At 57.2% G+C, this 24079-nt stretch overlaps 1 long non-coding RNA gene across 1 annotated transcript; it reads left to right on the top strand.

Moving 5' to 3' along the window:
* Window positions 1-3185: 3185 nt before the first annotated feature.
* LOC121818570 (uncharacterized) lies at window positions 3186-20139 on the top strand. Its single transcript, XR_006058539.2, has 4 exons — window positions 3186-3231; window positions 3758-3858; window positions 10967-11073; window positions 13651-20139. It is a non-coding gene; the product is annotated as an uncharacterized LOC121818570 (long non-coding RNA).
* The last annotated feature ends 3940 nt before the right edge of the window (window positions 20140-24079 follow it).

The following is a 24079-nucleotide window of genomic DNA, read 5'->3' as shown; positions in this document are numbered from 1 at the left end:
CCAGAGCTCTTCTCCAACCCCAGTGGACACGCCTTTGCCGCCTGGTCCTCACTCTAATGACAAATGGGGCACAGCCTTCAGAGGCTGGGGGATGGGGCTCCACGGCAGCAGGAGCTGGGTGGGATGCTGAGCCCAGCCGGGTCCAGCCACTGAGTAACGAAGGGCCGGGGAGCTGGAGGAGCTGCTGAGGGCGGAGGGTGGACGCTGCTGCCTTCGCCCTCTCCCCGGAAGCCCCAGATGCAGTCCACGCGATGCATTCTGGCCTGAGGGTAGCTTGCAGCGCCCACAGCTGAAGTGGCTGCTTGTTGAAGACTTGTGGGGGAGCTGAATGAGGATCTCTTCTTGCAGACGGAGGTGAACTAGGAGAAAGAGCTGAGTTTAGCTCAGAATTCCTCTGTCTGGAGGCAGCTGGTGCTTCCCCGCAAAGCCCCTCTTTCCAATCTCTTCGCCTCCGGACAAGCCTCCCACCACCGATGAGAACAGCCTTCATGGACGCTGGAGTTGTCCCGCATCTGCGAACTCTAAGGAGGCTCCTCCTCCTCCACTGGCCTCCGCTGGTCACCCCCACGGCCCCTGGGGAGAGTGGGTACCAGCCCAGTGCTGGCTTCTGCACCCTGGCCTCTGGTATCTGGACTCCATCTTCAGCCACGTGCCCGGGAGTCTTCCGACGGGGTCTTCCCCACACAGTGGTCTCTACACAGGCCAGCCTGCCCTCATTCTGAAAAAACCCAAACTCATCCGTCAAGACTTGGCTCGAGGGTCATCACCTCCACCTGGAAGCCTGCCCTGACCACCCCCGTGCCATGCCCCCTACCCCCCCCACCCCCCTTTCCCCCCCGCCACCCCTGGCCTTGCAGGGTTTCTAGTGTTTTATGTCCTGAGATGTTTCTGTCTTTCCTGCCGACTCGTCCCCTGGCCCCCCTCCCAGCCCACTGATGCTGCCGGTTTTGGAGCAGGAAAGCTTCAGGCTGCTTACTTCCACATTAGCAGATTCTTGACAGAGAGCAGGTGGATACTCAGTATACATTGGACGGATGAAGTAAGTGATCTCCTTGTGACTTTAGATAAGGGAAAGGCTTTTGTTGAGAAGATAAATTCACTGTAAAGGAATTCGCTGCGAGCATGCATTGATTTCTCAGCAAATATTTAACGAACACATTTTACGTGTTTATCATAAAGCGGCCTAGGATGCCGAGCAGGCTGTGCTTTTTGTGAAAGCTTGGAGGAAAGGGGTGTTTGTGGGGCTTTGTGAAAATTACTGTATCTGCAGTTTCTCAGTCAGAACCTGCCATGTCCTGAGCACCTGATACACATTCAGAATGAACATGAATGAATGAAGGGCTCTGGGGCTTATAATGACTTTTCACATGTGCGGTCATTTCATAATTCAGGCAAACCTCCCCAGACGAAAGGTACATTGATAATTACAACCCTAAGCTGGGAAAACTCAGACTGGGAGTCGCCAAGTGACCAGCCCAGGCTGTCTGCACCCAGGGGCATCTGGACCAACCCGGCCTGGTCTCTGACCTCTGCACCCTCTGACCCCTGGTCTGGAAGCTAGGAGCTCATGGACATGATTCCTTGTTCACTCACCAGACTCTCCCGGGCCCCTCCAGCGAGCAAGCACTGACCTGATGGCTGAATCACAGGGAAGGGAGCGGGGCAGGGAGGCTGCCCCGGGGCGTGTGTGTCTCTCACCCCGTGGGTCTGCGTGTCCTGGCTGTGCAGGCAGCCCTGGGCGCTGGGGGTGGAAGGTGCTCCTGGGGGCCAGGCTGCCTTGGGTGGGGGGTCCCCGTGCAGGGGGCAGAAGAAGCCAGTGGGGATCAGCTTGGGCTGCGGCCCTGCATGGCTGGGGCATGGGCTGTAGCCCCTGAGAGCTGATCACGCACGGCAGGCAGGCCTCGGACGAGGTCTGTTGGGGACACAGACGGAAACTGCCCCTAGAGGAGTCCCAGCTGGTGGGGAATACGGATGCAAGCTGAGAGGTGTGCAGGGTTAGGGTGGGCACAGGAGGGGGGTATCAGGCCCCAGTGCGGGACCGGGGGCAAGTTCCAGGAGGAGGGATGAGCCCAGCCGGATTCGGGGGTGGCGGGGGGGAGGACTGGGCTTTCTGTGTGAGGCCTGGGAGCACTCAGGGGGAGGACGCAGCACGCGTTCCGGGCTGGTGGGAGACGAGCTGGAGGCCGGGCAGGGGGCCCGGGGCAGCACACGGCAGCGGCTCTGGGCCCGGGAGGCCGTGGGCAGGACTGGAGCGCGGGCGGAGCCCCGGTGAGTCCGTGAAGGCTGGGCTCATCTGTGCGGAGCACGCGGGGGAGGCGGGCAGCACTGGAGCGCGGCGGACCCCGGATGAGTGCGTGAAGGCTGGGCTCGCACGTGCACGAGCACGCAGGGGAGGCCGTCAGGGGCGCTCGCAGCTCCCCGCGGGCCAGAGGCAGCTCCGCCAGCACGTGCTCCTCCCGGAGGGGCTGGCTCTGACCCCGAGACCCTGCCTGGCGCTCCTCCAGGGCCAGGCTGCACTTAGCGGCCACCCTCGAGGCACGGCGGGGCGACGAGGGCCCCGCGGGAGGAGTGTGCCTGCCTCTTTGCCCAGCCCTGGGCATGCCCGGCTCACCCGGGGAGGCAGAACCCGCCTCATCAAACTTGCCTCTCTTCCCCCGCTCCCGGTGCCCCAAGTCCTCCGAGTCGTGGTCCTGCCCCCCCCCTTCTCCTGTTTGATTGTAGTGACCTGTCGAGACAACTCAGCGTAAGTTTGGTTCTTGAATCTCTATGTGTCGAATAAACATTGAGCCCAGGCGATGCCTTTGATCTCCCATCTCTGACTTGGCCAGATGCTTCCACAGCCTTGATCTTCTGGGAACCTCCCCCACCCCCAAGGGAGGCCTGCTTCTTCCTCCTCACCGGAGGACTCCCTTGCTGTTGCTGAGTCACATCCTGGAGTCTGGCTCAGGCCTCGTCTCGGCGTCAGGACGGTGAGAACCCTCAGGAGGATGTGCAGGGTCTCTGTGCCCTGTGTGTCTCTGGCAGTTGGTGTCTCCCCACCCACCCCGAGCGCAAGGGTGTGATTGCTGCCTCTCCAGCTGCGGAGCCGACCGTGGTCTCCATGGAGACACACATCCTGAGTGAGCACCCACCAAGGCTGCTCTGGAAGTCTGACTTTCCTTTTCCCTTTCAAGGATTCTCTTTTCATAATCACTTTCAAAGCCCTTGAGGGGGAGACGTCAGGCGAAAGCTGTGAGTACAATTCCTCTTTAGCTGAGGGGACTTCCTGGAGCCACTTGACAGGCGCCCCGACTGCTGGCCCCACCCTGGAGAGTAAACCACCCTTTGCAATCCAGTCAGATTTAAAAACAAGCTCGGGGGTGCGCTTCAGTACTGGCTTCTCCGGGGTTACGACAGAGAAGGGGCGTCTTCCCCGCAGCGCAGCCAGGACGGAACCCACGTGCTTCTGGGGGAGGCGGACACGTGTCCCCGCCTCCGCCGCCCCTCTGTGGCGCTGGGATCAAGTTTGGGGTGACGTGCGGGCACTCCTGCCATCGAGTTGTGTTCAGTGATGGGCGGGGGGATAACGAGGGGTCTTCACGTTAGTAAAAGCCGCACTTCCCCGCTCTCCTTTTCAGTTACACAGGGAAGAAGTCATTTCCTGTAGAGCCGGGGTCCTGAGCTGAGTCTGGTGGTGGAGATGCTGACCCCCATTCTGTCCAGAGCTCTGAGTGGGCCTCGCGAGTCCCTTGCCTTCTCTGAGACCCTTTCTTTTCAGTTAAAGGAGCGACTTGTCCAAACGCATGCTCAGTCCGGGCCCTGTCATCGCTGTCTCCGAGGGCCCCGCTCAGCTGGGTGCAGAAGACTGACATCAAGCAGGTCAGTGGCAACAGTCACCGCCTTCCCTCACGGTGTTCTGTTTGCGTCTAGTAAGTTTAACCAGAAGGATGGCGAATTACTCACACTCATGATAGAGAATTAGGAAACAGAGGTCTAAACCCAAGCCCGGACCATCCCTTGCTTCTCCTCTGTGGCAGGCGGGGTTGTGAGGATGTGAAGGCACGGTGCTTATCTGTGGGCGCGTGTGCTTGTGAGCACTTCTGCTTGTGATGAACCTGGCCTCCGCTGCACCTCCCGCTCGCCTGCACAGACAGACCCGTCGGCCGTGTGAGCAGCGCCGGGCGCTCGTCACTGCGAGGGTCTCCCCGGACGGGCCCTGTCACTTAGCTCCTCCTGCGTTCCCAGAGGGTCTCCGCCACAGACGATGCTGGGAGGAAGGTGCTCGGAAGCAAACCTTTTTCTACTTCTGTGATCGTGTATCTTCCCAAGATAAATCCCTAAGAGTGGAATTGCTGGGTGACAAAGGGAGCCTACCGTTGCAAGCCTTTGGCTGCTTACTGACATATTCTGAGAGGTCTCACTCGCGCCCATTTCCACTGGTGTGAGATGAGACTGGACATTTCTTTACAGCGTCCCTGTTTGTGTTGTTTGGCCTCTCAGTCGTGTCCGACTCTTTCGTGACCCCATGGGCTGTGGCCCGCCGTCTCCTCTGCCCATGGGATTCTCCAGGCGAGAGCACTGGAGTGGGCTGCCATTTCACCCTCCGGGGGGTCTTGCCGACCCCGGGATCCAACCCGGGTCTCCTGCATTGACAGGTGGATTCCTTACCACCGATGCCGCCAGGGAAGCCTGCAGCCCCCTCGCTTAATTGCTATTAGAATAATTTCGGCCCATTTCAGGATGAAAGCGTTGTACTGTTGTAGTTTTGAATTCATTTCTTTAATTTCAGTTTCGAATAACAATGCAGGTGATGAAGGATGCGAATTTCCCCTGACTACAGTCCATGAGTTTTCATCTGTGGCCTTCAGTGCGGTTCAGTTCAGCCGCTCAGTCCTGTCCGACTCTTTGCGACCCCATGGACTGCAGCACGCCAGGCCTCCCTGTCCATCACCAGCTCCCAGAGTTCACTCAGACTCACGTCCATAGAGTCAGTGATGCCATCCAGCCATCTCATCCTCTGTCGTCCCCTTCTCCTCCTGCCTTCAATCTCTCCCAGCATCAGGGTCTTTTCCAATGAGTCAGTTCTTCATGTCAGGTGGCCAGAGTATTGGAATTTCAGCTTCAGCATCTGTCCTTCCAATGCATATTTAGGACTGATTTCCTTTAGGATGGACTGGTTGGATCTCCTTGCAGTCCAAGGGACTCTCAGGAGTCTTCTCCAATGCCACAGTTAGAAGCATAAATTCATCAGTGCTCAGCTTTCTTTATAGTCCAGCTCTCACATCCATACATGACTACTGGAAAAACCATAGCTTTGACTAGATAGACCTTTGTCGGCAAAGTAATGTCTCTGCTTTTGAATATGCTGCCTAGGTTGGTCATGGCTTTCCTTCCAAGGAGCAAGCGTCTTTTAATTTCATAGCTGCAATCACCATCTGCAGTGATTTTGGAGCCCTCCCCCCAAAGAAACTCACTGTTTCTAATGTAGTTTTATCACCATTAATTACTAACTTGTTTGTAGTAATAGTTTTGCTTTATTTATCTAACTTAAAAACTATTTAGATTTTTTCCCAAATTCACCTTTTCTTTTAGTTTTGTTTCCCTGAGGTAGAGATTGCAGCCTGTATCGCCCTTCTTCACCGCGCATCGCGTGTCTGATGAGAGTGTTGGGACTTCTGTGCTCCTTTTAATGCAGTTTTCTCATAGACGTCATTGTTTATGACTCCTAGTCTTATTTCCCTCTATTGTTTGTATCTTTCGATGTTTCTTGGTTGATTTTGCAATTTTGAACGGTGCCCTGTCATCTTGGTTTAGGTGGATCTCTTTGGCATTGCAGTTGTGTGTGGCTGCCTTTTAATTCTAAATGTCTTTGTCATACTTGTGATTTCTGGTTTTTTTTTTTTTAATGTTTTAATGGTTGTATTAGAGTTTTATTTTTGCAGTTTGATATACGCAATGCACTTTCATCCTGGAGAGATAACATGTTTTTTCAGAGCACATCAACATCACGAATGTCTTTTTTTTTTTTTAATTTTTACTTTTTACAGCAGAAACATTTTGTATTGGGGTCTAGCCGATTAACAATGTTGTGACAGTCTCATGCGAACAGGGAAGGGACTCGGCCACGCATACACGTGTATCCATTCTCCTCCAAACCCTCCTCCCGTTCCTAAGAGGAGACACTCAGCGTTTTCGTTCTAATTAGTCCTTCAGGCAGTGACACTGTCGTTGCAGACCTGGCTGCCGACAGTGCCGTTGGGCAGCTCGTCGCTAGTCGCTGTCTGCCCCGTTTCTGGTCCAGCCTCACGCTGCCCTCATCACGTGCCTGCTCTGTTCTAAATGCTCTGCTCAAGCATCTTCTAGTTTTAAATTCCACTCTGACTTGACTTTTCAAAAGTTCCCGTCGTAACTCCTATAATTACTTTGTTTTCTGGCCAGGCTTTTTTGTTAGCCTTGAATTTGAATAAAGCCTTTTGTAAGTAATAATCTTTGAAAGTTTTAAAATTATTCTCACGTATCGTGTTTAACAGGGACCTGATTGTTTTCATTTGTAGGGAATCTGTGACCTCATTGCTAACGTGGTCATTGCTAATGACATTGCTAATAGCTTTGAGACTACTTATATGAGATTGACATATCTCTACGATGTCTAATAACTCTTCCATGATAGTGAATGACCCTTCCTGACGTTAATGTCTGAGTCTCTCGGTTCGCCTGGGATGTCTTCAGCCTTGACCTGGTGCTTCCTGCTTGCTCGGAATTCTAAACTGGGGCTCTGAGGCCTGCCACTCGCAGGCTCTGTCTCGCAGTTCGCATCTCCTTGTCTCACCCTCCTCTGGGGCCCTGAACCGCTGGCCGGCTTTCTGAAGGTGTCTGCCGCCTCTTTCGCCTGCGTTTCGGTCTTTAGTTTAAGACGCTTGTTCTATACACTTCACACACTCTTCCTGGCTCCAGATCGCGCTTCCAGGTCCGAGGGTAACAAACTGGACAGCGTGAGCTCTGAGACCGCAGTTTGGAGACAGTCGTGTGCTTCCGGGCAGGAGGCTCGCTCTCTGCAAAGGCAGCAGGTGCCTCAGGCTGCAGCCTGGGAAGTGGGGCTTCCAGGTGAGTCAGGGCCAAAGACACCAGGGATGGGCGTGACGCGCAGGGTGGTGACAGAGGTGTGTCTGCGAGGAGTGCCCGACCTTGCGGGGGGATCTTGGCAGGCCTCTCAGGACTGATCGTGGGAGGTGTGTCTGCAAGGATGGGGAGGCGTTGACAGCACAGCGGATGGCGCTGCGGGCATCGGAGAGTGCGGGGGGAGCCCTGGCCACTGTGTCGTGTTCAGGACTTTAAGAGAACGGTCTCCGGAGGCTCAGTGTGGGGTTGGCAGGGGGACGGGGGGTCAGGCCCGGTGAGGAGAGAGCTGTACCCGGGGAGGGTGGGGTGCACGCTCCGGGAGTCGGGAGTTGGGGCTCTGGCTCGTAGGCAATGGGAAGAGGCTGAAGAAAGTGAGAGATGGAGAGGACTGCCATGCTGGCATTTTATAAAGACGCACGTGGTGCCTTGTCAGGCAGAGTGAAACTGGAGAGCAAGAGGCTGGGGTCCGCAGACTTCAAGGCAACGCTGTGTCCTGGGATTCCGAGAGGAGAGAAAGGCAGCAGCGACGTGCAAGGAGGGGCTCGCTCTTCTGTCTGCTGAGAGGCTCAGGTGTGCCTTTAGGGACCTGGGCGTCCCTACCCACACTGCTGGCTTCCAGCCCTTCTCGCATGTACACAGAAGCGGGCAGAATGCCTGACTCTTGGTAGAAGCGAGTAATTTGCATCTAGATTCTCCTGAGAAAAGAGAGCGTGGTTGGCAAACATGGAGTTTTCCGTGTGCAGAGTTTGTCTTCCTGGGGTTACACGGCAGTCTCCCTCGGAATGTGTTCACCACATGAACTAAGGGTCATGTTTCAGCCAAAAGACATCTCTTCACCATTTCTGTCAGAATGGGAATGCAGACCTTTGAAAGGCTTTCGTACATGATGGTGATGAGTCTGGGGTGAGTCCTCTGGACATGCACAGAGGGGACATGGGGGCGATGAAGCTACGATCGTCTGCAGAGGAGGCAGTCTCAGCGGCTCCCTCGTCTTCCCGGTCAGGCCATGCTTCCTGTGGCGGAGGTCAAAACCCTCGGGTGACCCTTGGCTGTCCCCTCCCTCCCCACCTGGTCCATCAGCAAATCCTGCAGGCTCTGCCCTCACACTCGTCTGGAGCGCCCTTTGCCTGCTGATCCGGCTCTCGGCAGCTCTCCCCTGGTTCAATGCCACCGCCTCCTTAGTGACCCCCTGATGCCCTTGAGCCTTTAGTGCCCAGACAGGCCTGCGGTGAGCTCAGCCAGGGGCGGGGACCTCCGCTCAACCCCCTTCTGTGGCTCCCACTCCACTCAGGGAGAAGCCTGCTGCTCTCCCGTGGTCCCCTGAGCTCAAAGTGGGACCCCCCTCCACTCACCATGGAGCCCTCCCTTTCACAGCCCACCCTGGCCCTCACCGGCCGTGTCCACAGCTCAGGGGCTTTGCAGACTTGTCTCTTGTCCCAGTGGCGCCTCTAGGCATCTTCATGGGTCCCGTGCTGTGGGGGAGCCTTCACTGGCCCCACGTCCTGAGCGTGGGGGAGCCTTCACTGGACTGTATCCTAAGAGTGGGGGAGCCTTCACTGGGCCCGTGTCCTGAGCGTGGGGGACCTTCACTGGCCCCATGTCCTGAGCGTGGGGAGCCTTCACTGACCCCGTGTCCTGAGCGTGGCCCCCCACACCCAGAGCTCTCTGTGGCCCGCCCATGTCACTGCTGTCCCTTCGTCTACCCTGTGTGCCTCAGCTGTTATTGCTTCATCTGCCGCTTCCACTCTTGGAATATTCTGAGTTTCGTGAGAGCAGAGACCTTGCTCATCTTCCTACGCTTCTGCACCTTTAGTGCTTGCAGGCGTGCCTGGGACACATGCAGGGCTCAGGGTCCATTTCAGGAGGCGCGGAGCTCCCTGAGGCTCAGGAAGGGCTTGTCGGGCGGAGGGCCTCCCTGTCTGTGTCCCTCCCCGAGAGCCGGAGGGCTTGAAGGCACTGCTGGGGGGCCAGACCCCAAGCCTGCAGGCCACGCATCTGTGCACAGGTCCCTTCTTTCTGATTCTAGATTTGTTCAGACGCGAAGCGAGGATGAACCAGCAGTTCTGCCTGAACGAGTGTGGGTTAGAGCGGAGGCACCAGCTAGAACCGCGATTCCACCTGCGTCCCCTCCACCCAGCTTCTTCCAGGAGCTGACGGCCTCACGAGCTAACTTCTGGCAAGGCGGGGGGTCTGCTGTGGACTCGTCCTCCCTATTTCCTGGGGCGTCTGCAGTTTTTCCTCCTGTGGCTGTGCCTGTGGCTGTGCCTGTGGGTGTGCCTGTGGCTGTGGCTGGTTTGTGGCCGTGGTTGTGAGCAGACGCCTTGCATCCTGGATCACCCTGGTGTTTCCGTGAAGGGCAGGCTGCACCTGGCTTCATCTGCAGGGGTTCTGAACTGTGGCAAATGCTCTGATTAAATCACAGTGTTCTTATCCACAATCAGGAAACAGGAAGTGATTTGACACAGAACATTGCATCAATTATGATCAGCTTGGGGAGATTCTCTCTGATAAGCATTTTCTGTCAGCCGGTGGGTCTAGCACTGCAGTCAATTAGCAGCAGAGGGACCTCTCCCCCCGGGCCGCCCCACCCCAGGCCTCCCGCACACCGCAATGCCCCCCAGGCCTTGCCCCTCACCCCCAGGCTCACCCCCTCACCCCCGCGCTCAGCCCCAGGCCTCCCCATCCCCGGTCTCACCCCCCAGGCCGACTCCCCCCTCCTTTGTCTATTGAACGCTCTCCTTTCTGAGCTCTGCCCTGGGCTCTCTGCAGGGTCATAAACCCCAGCTTTGGCTTCGGGAGGAGACTAGGCAGAAGCTGGTGGTTTGGCTGCAGGCAGGCCACATATACCCAATTTTAAAGCTGAGTTCTCGCTTTTGGATTGCATTTATTTTTTCGCTTTCTAAAATGTCTCCTGATCAGATGGTTTGTGAGTGAAGACCAGACTCTTGGAGACGGACGGTGGCAGATGTTCAAACAGCAGGCCCTGGGAGGGTCAGGACACTGAGCTGAAGCCGGGGTCGGGGGCCCTGAGCGGGTGCCTGAGGCTGGCTTTGAACCCTGGCTTCTCTGCAACCCTGGTCCCCAGGGTTGTCGCGGGGCTGGCCGGCGGTGCTGGGCGAGTGACCGGCGTGCCACTAGGCAACGCGGGGCCGAGGGCAGGCTCGGGGGGAGGGGCGAGTTTGCTGTGACGCTGCTTCAGTTCCTTGCTCCTCTGCACCTTCCAAACAGCAGACCCCGGGGTGGTGACACCTGGCTTTTCCTTTCCGGTGGGGTCCATTTGATGAGCAAAGGTTGCATGGCAAGCTTTCATTTCTTCTTAGATTTTATGCAATGAAAAAACCCCACATGGCCCAGCCGTCTGTCAAAAATAGAGTGGGTTACTGAAATAAAACGAAAGGCAGGTATGTTTACAGCTCCCGCACTGGATTCCCAAGCTGTCTGCCTCTGGGCTTGGCACCGACGCGGCTCAGGTGCCCGAGTGGGAGCACGTCGCCTGCATCACAGGACACACAGCCCCTGACGGCGTCTCCGGTATCTTCCAGCTGCTTATGCTGTGAACGGACTTTCGCAACTTCTACTCTGTCTGAATTCTGACTTGCAGGACTGACTTCTATCACGACTGGCCTAAACTATGAAATCAGCACAAGTTTTCCCGAAAGTTCTGTTTGGGGTGCTTTCCCTTTAGCTTCTCTTACAGACGCCTTCTCACAAAGATGTCCTATGTCCCTGGCTTGCCAGGACAGGGGGACAAAGGGGACTTTCTAGAATCTGCGGTTGGGGCACATTGCAAAGGTGGGGGGGGGGTATATCTTTTTAAACAAAAAGAGGAACTGACCTCAGTTGATTTTCTTTCCCTGTTCTCATGCAGGAAATGGAACACCTCCTGGTGCTATACGCAAAGTCGTCCAATATTTTGAGTCCTTGTGTGAAAAACACAAGGGAGTTGCTGGCCTCGGTGGCTTGTCTGGCCAACAGGTAAGCTTCCGGGGCATAAACGTTGCCTCCGTGGTGAAGTGTGTTGGGGTTACGGGCGGTGCTGACAGGGGTTAGGGTTAGGGTTGGGGTTAGGGTTAGGGTTAGGGTTAGGGTTGGGGGCGGTGCTGCCAAGGGCGCCCATGTCTCCCTGCCCACCTGTGAGCTCTGTTCGCCGTGACCCACAGCGATGTGTGGGCTGTGGCTGTGGATCGAGCTGCTCCATGGCTCTCAGGGGGCAGGTGGGGGCTCTCGCAGCCCCAGCCTCACGTCTGAGGCCACGGCGGTGACCACAGCAGGAGGTATTTAAGTTCTCGTCTCTTCAACGACGACCAAAGGACTGTAATGATTTGTGCCCATGTTGCCTGTGGCTCTGCCAGAAGGCGATTGTGTGTGTGTGCATGGGTGTGCACGCGTGTGTGGGTGTGTGCATGGGTGTGCACGCGTGTGTGCATGTGTGTGCACGTGTGTGCATGTGTGTGCGAGTGTGTGTGTGTGTGCATGGGTGGGGCGTTGCCCATGCACCTAGGGAGGCCAGGCTGGTACTGAAGGCCAGCATTTGCGGACTGACTAATGCAGGGTGAGAATTCCTGTCTGGTTCCATGACTCAGAGCTGGGAAGAGGGACACAGAGGCATGAGGATTTCAGGACTTGGGACAGGGCAGCCTTGATGTCAGGGGCCTCTCTGGGTCCGCAGGGAGGAAGGGCATGACAGGCAGAGGCCACAGGAGCTCTTGATGGGTGCCTCTGGTGGATGTGGTGGGGAGCAGCTTGTCTCAGAGTCAGGCTGACCTGGACGTAAATGGAACTCCTCAGCTTACTAACCTGCAGCCTCCAGCAGCTGCCCGGCAACCCAGGCCTCGGCTTCCACCTGCTCTGAAGGGTGATGCTGGGGCTACGTGGAGAGCAGCTGTGAGCATGAAGATGAAGTCACGTGTGTGCAGCGTCCCACGGGATTCCTGGAGAAAGCAGGCTCTAAAAGACTAGACGTCATCTTATGCAACGTTTGCTATTACTGAAAGTTTTACACATTCCTAGAATGTCTGGGAAATGGGAGCTAGTGCCCCAGAAGGAGCATCGTAGTTATCTGGACGGTTTATTGACAAGGTATCTGTGCAGGAGCCTTGGGGCTCTCATGCGCTTCCCAGGAGCCAGGGTTGGACTCTGCCTCTAGCGCCACCTTGACGTTCTAAACCCCAGTACTGAGGACGGGAGTGGATTTGGAAACAGGGCTGTGGGGTCATGCTGTGGGCGGGTGGCCTGTAGCCAGATACCTGGTGGTTAGAGGAAAAGGGAGGTTTGGACACAGACACGCAGAGAGGGTGGCCTGTGTCGGATGCGGGGAGGAGGGCCTGTGACGAAGGAGGCAGAGCCTGTTGTGGTGAACTGAAACCGGGGAGCCGTGTGGGGAGCTGATCCGGGAGCGGACACAGGGCTTGCCAGCCTCCAGCAGGAGCCCGAGACGCTGGGAGCGGGCGGTCCGTCAGAGCTGGGACAGACGCCCAGCCCGGCGACGTCCGCATTTCCGGCTCTGGACCCGAGTCGTGCTGTGGCCTCCGCTCTGGGGATACAGTGCGTCTCACTGTGCTCTGCGGTCTGAGCTTTCCCACCCGACCTCATAAAACATCAGCAGTGGGTGATATGGCACCCACTCCAATTCCTCCTTTTACCCTGTAGCTTGCTTCACGGAAAGATAGGGCTCCTGCCCCTGGACTCAGCTCAACCTCAACCAGTGCTAAGCGATCACTTTCGGTGTGCTTAGCATCCCTAGAGGCAGTGGGAGAAATCGACGTGAAGATGACCTCGGTCTTCCTGAAGCGAGGATTCAAGGTGTGTGGGCACATTTCAGGCATGTCAGCGTGCACCTGCATGGACCCTGCTTGCCTTTTTTGTTTTTGTTCCTGAACAAAGTCTCATGAATTTTCCAAGTAAATTTTCTGTTGCAGCAGCGCTGCTGGGAAGCCGCTCGCTGTGCCCAGCATGTCCTGGCGCAGCCCGGCTCCGTTCCTGTCCTCCTGTGAGCTCCCGTAGGGAGGGGCTGAAGCCTGGTCTCAACACTGGTCTGCCTGCTGGCTCATCTTCACCGAGGTCATCTTCACGTTGATTTCTCCCGCTGCCTCTAGGGGTGCTAAGCACACCGAAAGTGATCGCTTAGCGCTGGTTGAGCTGAGTCCAGGGGTAGGAGCCCTATCTTTCCGTGAAGCAAGCTACAGGGTAAAAGGAGGAATTGGAGTGGGTGTCAGATCACCCACTGCTGATGTTTTATGAGGTCGGGCGGGACGCTCAGGCCCAAGAGCACAGTGAGCCTGCGTATGCTTCCCCCACGGAGAGCAGAGGCGAGGCGAGTCTGGGAGCTGCAGGCTCCCTTGGCCCTGGCAGGGGTGGCTCTGCACTTCTGGGACCCGGGTGCCATCCCAGGGGAAAGAGGGGCTTCCTGGCGCTGGTACCACCAGCTGGTTCCCTCAGCTCTTCCAAAATGCTGGCGAACAACTCCCCTTGTTAAACCTCTTGGAGTGAACTATACAGAGTGGCCTCTCAAGGTTTCTAAACTAATTCTAATGAAATTCTCCTGTTCCCAAGGACGACTGTGCCACCTGGGGAGTCCCGTAGGGTTTGAAGCCAAATCACACCAGACACTCAGGCTCTGGGACTCAGGAAAAGGATGGAGTGTGCTGACTTTTCTCGTCTGTAAGATGAGGCCATGGGCAGATGCAGTGTGTGCGCGCAGGTCTGTAGGTGTCGTTAAGGAAGATGCCGTGCGAAGCATCACCCTGCCACACTCACAGGTACAGGCGATCAATATCTCACCATTTTCCTTCCTTTGAATCACACATTCTGTCAACATGTCTGATCTCCAGCAGGCTTCTGAAGTCAGTCCTGGGGACTTTAAGCCACAGGATCGAGACTCCTTGAGCAAACAGTTGGTTTTGTTTTCCAGAGGAACAGCTAGGTTCCTGGGTGAGTCATTTTCTTAGCGACTATTCAGAAAATCGAGCAGGGTGGGTCTTGGTCCAGCCGTCCCCCGAGGGTTCATGTGAAACAGGCTGCAGCGCCTCCTGAGGTCGTTAGGATGCGCGGGAATCTGGAATCGCTCAACACTGCACAGGGCAGACGGTAGACACCCGGCCAGGGTGTTTGAGTTCTCATTTGCTGACGATGGACAGATGCACACAAGCGAGACGGGCAAAGTGGTTCCGAACAGGAAGGGGGAAGAAGCGAACAGGGGTGTCGATGGCTGACATTGCCGCAGATGCCCGCCGCACTTCAGTTTATAAAGTGGTTTTTCCATTTCCTATTTTGCCATTGCGATAGGACTCTGGGGTAGCTAAGAAAAGGAACCTCAATGTCTTCATTTTTACTTTTCAATGAGAAAAGTGAAGCCCAAACTGACTGAGTGATTTTCCTGTGGGCACACAGCTGCTGATGCTGCAATTAGCCTGCGCTGTAGACGGACCGTATGCCGGGCACCCTGGAGGGCTTTGTGTGCCCCGGGCCCTTAGACCATCAGATCAGTCTCAGGGCCGGTTACAGTCATGTTCCCATTTGCAGAGGAGGGAACTTCTCCGGAGGGTAAGATGCTTTCTCAGGGGGACACGGGAGAAGGTGGAGAGGCTCAGGCAGCCTGGGGACACAGCCCGGGCTTGTGACTCCGGCTCTGTGCGCCGGGAGCGGGGTCATCAGCTGCTCACTGTGCCCGTGCACCGGGGCAGGCCTGTGCTGGCCACTCGTCTGTGTGGCTAAAAGCTCAATCCCAGGACCCAACCAAGGTGAAGAGTTTTCCCTTGAGTTGTGTCTCATGAGAAGCTTCTGCACGTGTGCCGACTCTATGAAAACAATTTCAGCCAGCAGTGACCGCACAGGAAACAGAGGAGAAGGTGAATGTCGTTCGCAGCAGCAGCCACGGCTACAGGCGGTCAAAGAATTAGCACGAAATGCCTAAGACCCTCGTAAAGACAAGTTACAAAATTTACTAGAAGACAGACATCACAGCAGATATGAAGAAGGCAAGACATACACCTTATTCACGGAGGAGGCAACTTGGCATTGTGAAATCTGCTCACCCCACCTCAACACGTCTACCCAAGTAATGCTTTTCCAATAAAAACTCTAGTATAGCTGTTTTAAAGAAACCATTTAAAATTTGTGAAGCAACAAATATCCAGAATAAACAAGACACCTTTGAAAAAGAAAAGAGAAAGGGGAATTAGGCTACCATGTATGAAGACACACTGGAAAAAAGTGGTCGGGAAAATCCTGCTTCTGGAGAAAACTGACTTGTGGACAAGACACAGAAAGCAGATGTCAGAAGCATGGTTAGAAATTTGGGGGCCCAGCAAGTAACAGCACTTCAGTGAGGAGAGGATGGGTGATCTGGTGCCTGGGAAGGAGGTGACACGCAGTCTACGGAGAGAAGAATCCTTGGATGCACAGCCTCCGACCAAGCTAAGGTCATTGCTGGAAGGACTGAAGACCCAGAGCGACAGAGGCAGCTGTAAAGGCCACTGAAGGAACGAGAGAGGGTCTCTATACTCTCAAGTGAGGAGGGAGTTCTTCAACCGTGTGCTTTCTTCCAAAGCTCCGCCAGTCACAAAGAGGGATGGATCTGATGACTGTGTGGTGAGGAGCTGGGGGATGGCTCAGAAGACACCGTCAAAACTTAAAGCCGACAAGGCATGGCCAGCTAGAGGAGGCGCAACACTTCTTCAAAATTAAGAAGGAGAAAAGGAGGGCAATCAAGAAAAACTTGCTGAGAAAATGAGTAGACCATTCAGAAGAGGGGGAACCTAATCCTGGAAGACACAGCACACGGGCAACCAGAGAAACGCCGAGTTAAGCCGCGTTGCCCTTCATCTCGTACTCATTGGACTTTCAAAACGGAAAAGCCCGATGAATCCAGCTGCTGGTGGAGGACAGACAAAAATGGGAATCCAGGCGCTGGGCTGGGAGTGGCCTGGGTACTGGCTCCGACAGCTGTCTGCAGGCACGGGGTGGTGTCGTAGCACACTCTGCGGCGTGAACAGGAGATGCCGGCACCCAGGGTGTGTGACCCAGAAGAGGGGGTGAAGGCGGAGGAGACGTGGGGGGCCCTGCGTCAGCCGGGGCCTCGTGCAGTCTGCAGTGGGTGCTGGACACGGAGCAGTCTGAGTGCATCGCAGGGCAAGCGGTGCGGAGGCTCAGCCCCACGACAGTCAGTCGGTTCAGACATAAACACACAAGCTCTCCTGCGTGTTCCTGTTGGGCTGCACCCCGCAGGCCTCAAGCCCGGTGCTTGCCCAGCTTTAAGACTGAAGACAGAGCCTGGAGGCAGAGACAGAGACGTCAGTGGTTTCACAGAAGCGGAGTGTGCGTGTCTGAAGAAGTTCCTGGAGCAACACCCCACTGGGTGCAGTGGGTGGTGGGCAGGACATGGTGGCAGCGTTTGCTCCTGGCAGGGAGAGGAGATTGCCAGGTGTGGCTCTTCGGTTACCAGGGAAACCCGCAGAGGGCATGCCCCTTACTACCTCTTTGATAAGAACATCAGAGCTGGGGCCTAGGGCCAGTGTGCAGGAAGGCCAGTCACGTGGCTAAGGTGTAGGGGAGGCAGGTCCTGGACAGCCGTTCTGAATGACCCGACCACACAGCTTATTCCAAGACAGAAGCAACCTCGTGCAGTGGTTTCCTGGAGGTGGGCTGGGCAGGCAAGGGACTGGAGGGCGGGCACAGGCGATGAGCTGGAAAAACATGAAGACAATAAGACATAGGCAGGGTGTCTGGCACACTTCAGTGATGATTGCTCTGCACACTGGCTAGAAAAATTCCCGGAAAGTACTTAGAACAGCAAGTGACAAGTGGTAAGAGCTGGATCACCGTGCCCGCCGCTGGGTATGGATTTGTGAGCCAGGGCGGTCCTGCTCCCTGTGGCTGATGCTGGCCAGACACGTGCAGGCTCTGAATCCAGCTCTGCTAGACGCCAGCCTTTACTGTTTTCCCACTAAACCAGACACGTTCACTTGTGACCCAGAGCAAGTGAAAGGACACAGTCTGTGGTCAGGAGACTGAGTGGTAGCCCTGAGCGAACCTGCATTGACCTGGGCTGGACCCTGATAGCCTCCGGCCACTGGGCCAGAGGGGGCTGGGGGCAACACGTTGGTGGGTGTTCAGTGTTGGAGGAGCCGGGAGCTGGGGGACAGGAACTGAGTGAGGAGGGGCGGCCGGGCATCTGATCCTGATGTTGGCTGTGCGGCGACCAGGAGCCAGGGCCGTGTCCAACACGGAACAGGAAAACAGCTTTGGTGGCACTGAGGGGTCACTTTTCGGGGTAGAGGAGGGCCAGCTGGTGGGGGGGCGGTCACACTGGGTGGGGAAGCAAGGGCTGCAGGGAGCCCACATTCTGAGAGCAGCGTGCAGCATGCGGGGTCTGTGCCCTGCAGGGCTCAGCACGCGGGGGGCCCGTATGTTGACTGCCATTATCCCACAATCAGAAGGACCTTTCTTATAAGCAGGCCCTGAATGCTGGGAGTGAGGGTGTGAACAGAACGTGCTGTGCACACATCGCGACTCATCGGAGTCGAGTCAGACCCAGATCTTCCTCACATAGGGTGTTTCTTAAACGATTAAAAATCGGTGATTTCTGATAAATCCTCCAAGGAGTCACGGGTCCCACCGTTAGCAGTGGGAGGAGGAGGGCGAGGCGGGGGTGGATGCTGGGACACCCGCAGACCCTGGACGCTGGTCAGCCACTGAGCACTCCGGCCGGCGGTCACAAGGTCACACAGAGCTTATCGTGGCGTTTGGCCTGCAAGGGGCCGTGTCGCCCCTGAGCCAGCTCCGGCCCCCGTCCGATGGTGACTCTGCTGGCCCCGGAAGGTGTCACTTGTGTGAGCATCACCTGCGTTCAGAGAAAGAGGTGAACAGCTCGGCTTTGGGGAAGACCTCGTCCACAGAACCGGCTCAGGCGGAACCCCGCCCCGGTTCACGTGGAGACAGTCCACGCCCACCCCCACAGGAAAGGCTCGTTTTGCACCGCTTTGTTTGCAGCAGCGCTCCTCCTTTGACCCAGTGCCTCGTGCGTGCTCTCTTGTAAAGAGTGCTCAGCTCCATGACCCTGTCATGACCATGGGGCAGTTGGAATTGGCAGAATGGCCGATTTCCGGGCGATAAATAAGCCCCCTTCCCTGGGCGCGGACGGTAGGTTCCCTCTGACAGCCCGTGTGCTCGGATGGGAGGGGCTGGGCCCTCGAGCTTCGGAAGGCTGTGCCTCCAGAGCGGGTGCCACGGGGCACCTGGCCTGACCCGCCAAGGAGGAGCCGTGCTTGAGCCTGTGGCATTGAGTATGCGTTTCTGGGACAGTGACCGCGTGTGAAACACGGGACAAAGCCCTCCTGCCGCCCCTGCCCTCACCTCCCCACACCTAGGTCTTTTGCTGGAGACAGAGGATGAGTGATTTTAACCCTGAACGAGCTGTCGCTTTGTGTTAAAGAAGGTGAGAAGGGATCGCGCTTGACAGATGAGTTGAAGATGAAATGGATGGTTTCTTGTTCTTCCGCAATCCCAGCCTTTCCGGCTGACGCAGCCTCGGTGAAGAGAACCTTCTGCCAAAGGAAACACTCGCTTCGGGCCGGACGTGCTGTGCAACGTCTGCCCGTCCTGGCAGGAAGCCTCGGGAGGAGGACCCCCACTGCTCCTGGACAGGCTGATGGACAGCCCGCTCCGTGGGTCCCCTGGCCCGTGCCCGGCGCAGACCCTGACGGGGGCTGGTGCGCCGCACGGGGCCATAAATCTTCGCTGACTCGAGTGAAATGACGGGCCAGACCAGAGGGCTCGGATGCTCTGGTCCAGATGGCGCGGGGGCCGCTTCCAGATAAGCTGGCGGGGCTGCAGAGTCCGTCAGGGACGGCTCTCAAAGGACGCGGGCGTCTGCTGCCTGCGAATCAACCAGCACAGAGATCTGGCCGCCCAGACCCAGGGCCTGAGGGACCCACCATGGACCTGGCTGTGGCTCGCCATGCCTTCATCCACCCCAGGGCTGCAGGCTTCGGGAGCCCAGCGATCGGAGGATTCAAGCTGGCCTGTAAGGAGCCAGGTGACGTGAATGGCGCTGAGCTCAGGCCAGCCCCTTATCCTGCTCCCGGGAAGAAATAATTCTCACCAGGCCCGGGGGCCCAGTCTCCCCATGCTGGCTGTGGACAAGATTCCCCAGGGAAGGGCTTCCAGCCAGAATGCTGCTTCCCGAGGGGACGCCCAGCTGGGCAGGGACATGCAAGGCAGGGTCCTTCCAACTCTCCAGGGCGGGGGCCTCTGGGAAGTGAGACGGGCAGCCCCGGACTTGGTCCATCTTCACACCGCCCCCGTTAGCTGAGCACCTCGAGCAAGTCACACACGGCATGGACTAGCTTTTCTCTCTGGTATTTGAAGGTTTTCGTGAGAAGCCAGTGGAAACAGTGTCCGTGAACAATGCCCTCGGAGAGATACTAAGTACAAAGGGGTCCTAGGGCCCTCCGCCAGGACCCGGCTCAGCGTGCCGCCCGCAGAGAGCCTGCTGACCCTGGGCTCTGAGAGCCTGACCTTGAGAGGAGGTCTCCATCCTGGGGAGCACGGTGTGCCCCTGGCTGGCTGCCTGGAGGTCCCGCCCTGGGGTGGGCAGCCCTGCTTGGCAGCGCCTCCAGGCCCAGCACTCAGCTGGGGGCCCCGGCTCCCCAGCGACACCAGGGTTCCCCGCAGTGGGGTCTGGCGCCCTTCTCTGCGTGTTTTAGCTCTTCTCCGCACCCTCACACCTCTGCACAGGCGTATGTTCGTGTCCCACCCAGAGGGCCCTTGAGATGGATTTGTTTGGTGGGGACTCCCTGGGTTCATTTATTCGTGCCCGAGAGCACCCGCCGTCCTGCTGGGGACGCCCCTGGCGACCTGAGGTTCCCAGCACCCTGGGCAGCCTAAGGCAAGCAGTGGACACATCTCCCACCCCCTGGTGGTGGCCCAATCGTCTCTTAACTCCGAAAACCTGGGCGAGGGCCATTTGAACGCGCCTCTTGTGCAAACAGATTCAAGGGATCATTCAAATGATTTAACACGGAAAGGGTCAGACTTCCCAGAGTCAGCTGTGTTTTTAATGTGCTGTCTGAATGATTTCATTAGGTTGCAATGTTAAAGAGAAGGGTTCTCGATGCATAACTTATACAAATGTATGCAAATGTGATGCTCGCCTGCAAAGGCAACCAGTGAGATCCCGGGAGAATTCCCTGGACCCCGGGCTGCCTGATGGCTCCAGGACCAAGGGCAGGGCAAGGTGGGGTGACCCTGGAGGTAGCGAGGGAAGGGGCGGCTAGGAACGCTCTTCTAGTTCCAGTAGTGGGGTCTCCAGCGGGGTGGGGGTGAGCCCAGGCTTCAATCGCCACCCCCACCCTCCCACCTGTGCCTCGAGCTGGTTTGCAGCAGTCCTGGTGCCTGGAATACTAATCAGCTCTCAACTTTTGAACTCCTTTTGGTAGAAAAAGAAGCAAATAACACAAAGAAACCAATCCCATGCCCAGCGGGTGGAGCAAGGTCTTTCATTCCTCTCCAGGGAGGGTGGCGGGGAGGGCGGCGGGGCGGGCGGTGGGGCCTGGGAGGCCTTGTGTCCTCAGGGATGCAACTCCCCCAACCCCGCTGACCCCCTCAGCCACACCTGCCCCTGGGACTCTGTCCCGAGATGCTGCGGCTCCAGCAGGTCAGTCCACCGCTGAGGAAAGCTGCACCTTTAATTCAGTTCCTAAGGTCATATTGCAAAGAGCTCAGGCTGTATATTTATCCAGGATTTAAGTTTGAGGAAAGCCTCCCTTGCAGGGCAGAACCCTTTTCTGATCCTCCCCCCGCTGCCACCAGAGCGAGGTGGTAAAAGGAGAGGAGGTGATGTGAGACTCTGTGTGTTAGTCGCTCAGTCGTGTCTGACTCTTTGCGACCCCATGGACTGCAGCCCACCAAGCTCCTCTGTGCATGGGATTCTCCAGGCAAGAAGACTGGAGTAGGTTGCCACACCCTCCTCCAGGGGAACTTCCCGACCCAGGGATAGAACCCAGGCCTCCTGCATTGCAGGCAGATTCTTTACTGTCTGAGCCACCAGGAAGGCTCTGAAGGAGAGAAGCAGCAGTGAAGTTCTCAGCCGTGTCCAGCTCTCTGCGATGCCATGGACGGTAGCCCACCAGACTCCTCTGTGCTTGGAATTTTCCAGGCAAGGGTACTGGAGTGGGTGTCCATTTCCTTCTCCAGGGGATCTTCCCGGACATAGGGATCGAACCTGGGTCCCCCGCATTGCAGGCAGAAGCTTTACTGTCTGAGCCACCAGGGAAGCCAAGTCTTCAGGGAAGACTCTGAAGGAAGCACACACCCCCGCCCCCCAGCCCCTGGCAGGCGGAGGCCTTGGCCCTGGAGCTCCTGCGTTAGCTGACTGAGCTCAGCAGGGTGAACAGCTGCAGGCGCCCAGCCCAGGCCTGTGCGCTCAGACTCCCTGGGGGCCCACCCGGTCTCCCCACTAAGCCCGTCACCAGTCAGGAGGTGGCTGGCGTCTCCCCTCGCCCACCGCTGTCCCCTGGTACTTGCCTGGCCCCAGGGTCAGCCCACGTGCCTGGACCCGCCTGCCTCTCCCTCTGCCCAGGGCTCACCTCTGCCCTCAAACCACCCTGCTGGCTGGGCCTGCAGTGACCCCCGCTGATAACAGCGGGCCTCAATCCCGGCCCGGCACTGGCCTCCCACCTTTGCTCACATGTCCTTTGCCCCGAGGCCCTTCTCTTGCCTCCCCTGGGCCCGAGGCTGGAATCTGGGGGTAGCCCCTGTGGGCTGGAATCTGGAAACATCCCCTGTAGGCTGGAATCGAGCTCTTCTGTGAGCAGGGCCCAGAGTCCCCGCTCGATGGAGCTGTCGCTGGGACCCTGGTGTCGAGTTTGGTTCAAACATGGATGCTTCTGGGATGAGGGTTTCCTGATTTTTCCCCTGTCTCCTCTGCTTGTAATATTGGGGCTTGTAGAGCTCATCCACTCAACAGGTGCTTACTGACGGAGACCCTTGTAGGTCCAGAGATGGTTCTAGGTGCTAAGATGGGAGGGAACACAGCACACACTCACTCATACACACACACACACACCTACTCATTCACACACACGCTCACACATTCACACACACACCTACTCATTCACACAGACACACAGACACACACACATTCAGAGACACACATTCACACACACACACTCATTCACACACACACTCACACACTCACACACACACACCCACACACACACCTACTCATTCACACAGACACACACACACACATTCAGAGACACATTCACATACACACACTCATTCACACAGACACACACTCATTCACACACACACACTCACACATTCACACACACACACACACACACACTCACATTCACACACACACTCACACTCACACACACACTCACACACACCCATACTCACACACACACCTACTCATTCACACAGACACACACATTCACACACACATATTTGCACACTCATTCACACATACACATTCACACACAGACACACACTCACACACAGACATTCACACACACATACACTCACACTCACACATTCACACAGATGCACACACACTCATTCATAGACACTCACACACACTCACTCACAGAGACACACACGCATACTCGTCACATAGGCACACTGTCACACACACACACTTCGCTGCCCGCATGGAGCCCGCCTTGCACTGGAGGAGGGCGCAGATGAATGAGGACCTGCGCACCGCAACGTTGGCGGCATGTTAAGGAGAGACTCCTCAGGGACGAGGTGGGGAGTGTGCTTACTCGGGCTTCACATCTGCACGGAGCCCTGGGAGAGCAGACAGCTGAGTCACGTGGACGGATGCCCGAGGAAAGGGCTCACGGTGAGTGCAGACGCCTGAAGTGGGGGCACGCTCGGCGTGTGTGCGAGAGCTGGAAGTCTGCAGAGCGGAGGTGAGAGGCGAGGTCGGGAGAGGGACGTGGGGGCCATAGGGTCTCCCAGGACACTTAGGACTGAGGGGAGCCTCTTCTGAGCAGAGGGGAGACTTGCTCTGGCCTTGTTTGGTCTGGCCCGTTGTCTTAGACGCTCAGTGAGAAGGGCATCTCGGGCCCCATGCCACAGCCAGATGCCAGGGCCCTGGTGGGCTTCCTGCAGAAGGGACCCAGTTTAGCGGGGCCTCTGGGCACCTGTGGTCTCAAGTGGGCAGCAGAGGGAAGAGATGAGCGTGGAGAAGGGGCACCCTGACACTCGGGCAGGGAGCCACGTCTGTGCCAGGCTGCCTGCGAGAACAGGGGCCTGTTCTCACCATGAGGCGCCAGGTGCCCCAGTCCGCCCCCGCCGCCGAGAGACAGAGGAGGACGGAGGGGTGGAGGCTGAGGAGGATGTGCCCCCACAAGAGCTGAGCCCCCCACTCAGGTGGGAGTGGCCTCTGGGTCGCTGCTCTTCCTTCTGAGCTGAACTCGAGAAGAGTCGGGTCCCTGAGCAACGTGCCCTCAGCGTCTAGGTGACTCTTGTTCCCGAGGGGCCCTGGGAGGGGTCCACGACCCTGGTTTAGCTCCCTGTCCCTGCTGGTGGTCCTATGCCGCGGGCAGGGGCCTAAGCTCTTCTTGGCTCTGCTCCCCAGCTGGGCACCTGCCTGGCTCTGGGCAGCAGTCTGCTGTGTCACCCTGCTTCCCAGCCCTCTGCTGCGGGGAGGGGAGGGTCACAGAGAGTCGTGCCAGGGAAGGGGCACCATCCTTCCCCCGCATGTGGGGCCGAGGGCATCGCAAGCCCTCGGGCAGGCGGGCTCCAGCTGGGGTCTGGGCAGACAAAATCAGAACCCAAACAGCTGATGCTGCGGAAGCGCAGCTTGTGGAAGGCGCTCACCCTGCAAACAGGCGCTGGGCCCTCACGGCGGGCGCCTGTCTCCTACCAGCTTCTCTTGCTCATCCACGTGGGCAGGCGATGGGAATGGTAACAGGGGCGGCAGCAGGGGTCTCGCACACCCCCGACTCTCCCTCTCCAGGAGGCAGCTGGC

Source organism: Ovis aries, chromosome 2 (genome assembly GCF_016772045.2).
Source record: "Ovis aries strain OAR_USU_Benz2616 breed Rambouillet chromosome 2, ARS-UI_Ramb_v3.0, whole genome shotgun sequence".
Taxonomy (NCBI): domain Eukaryota; kingdom Metazoa; phylum Chordata; class Mammalia; order Artiodactyla; family Bovidae; genus Ovis; species Ovis aries.
This window is presented reverse-complemented; position numbering and strand designations above follow the sequence as displayed.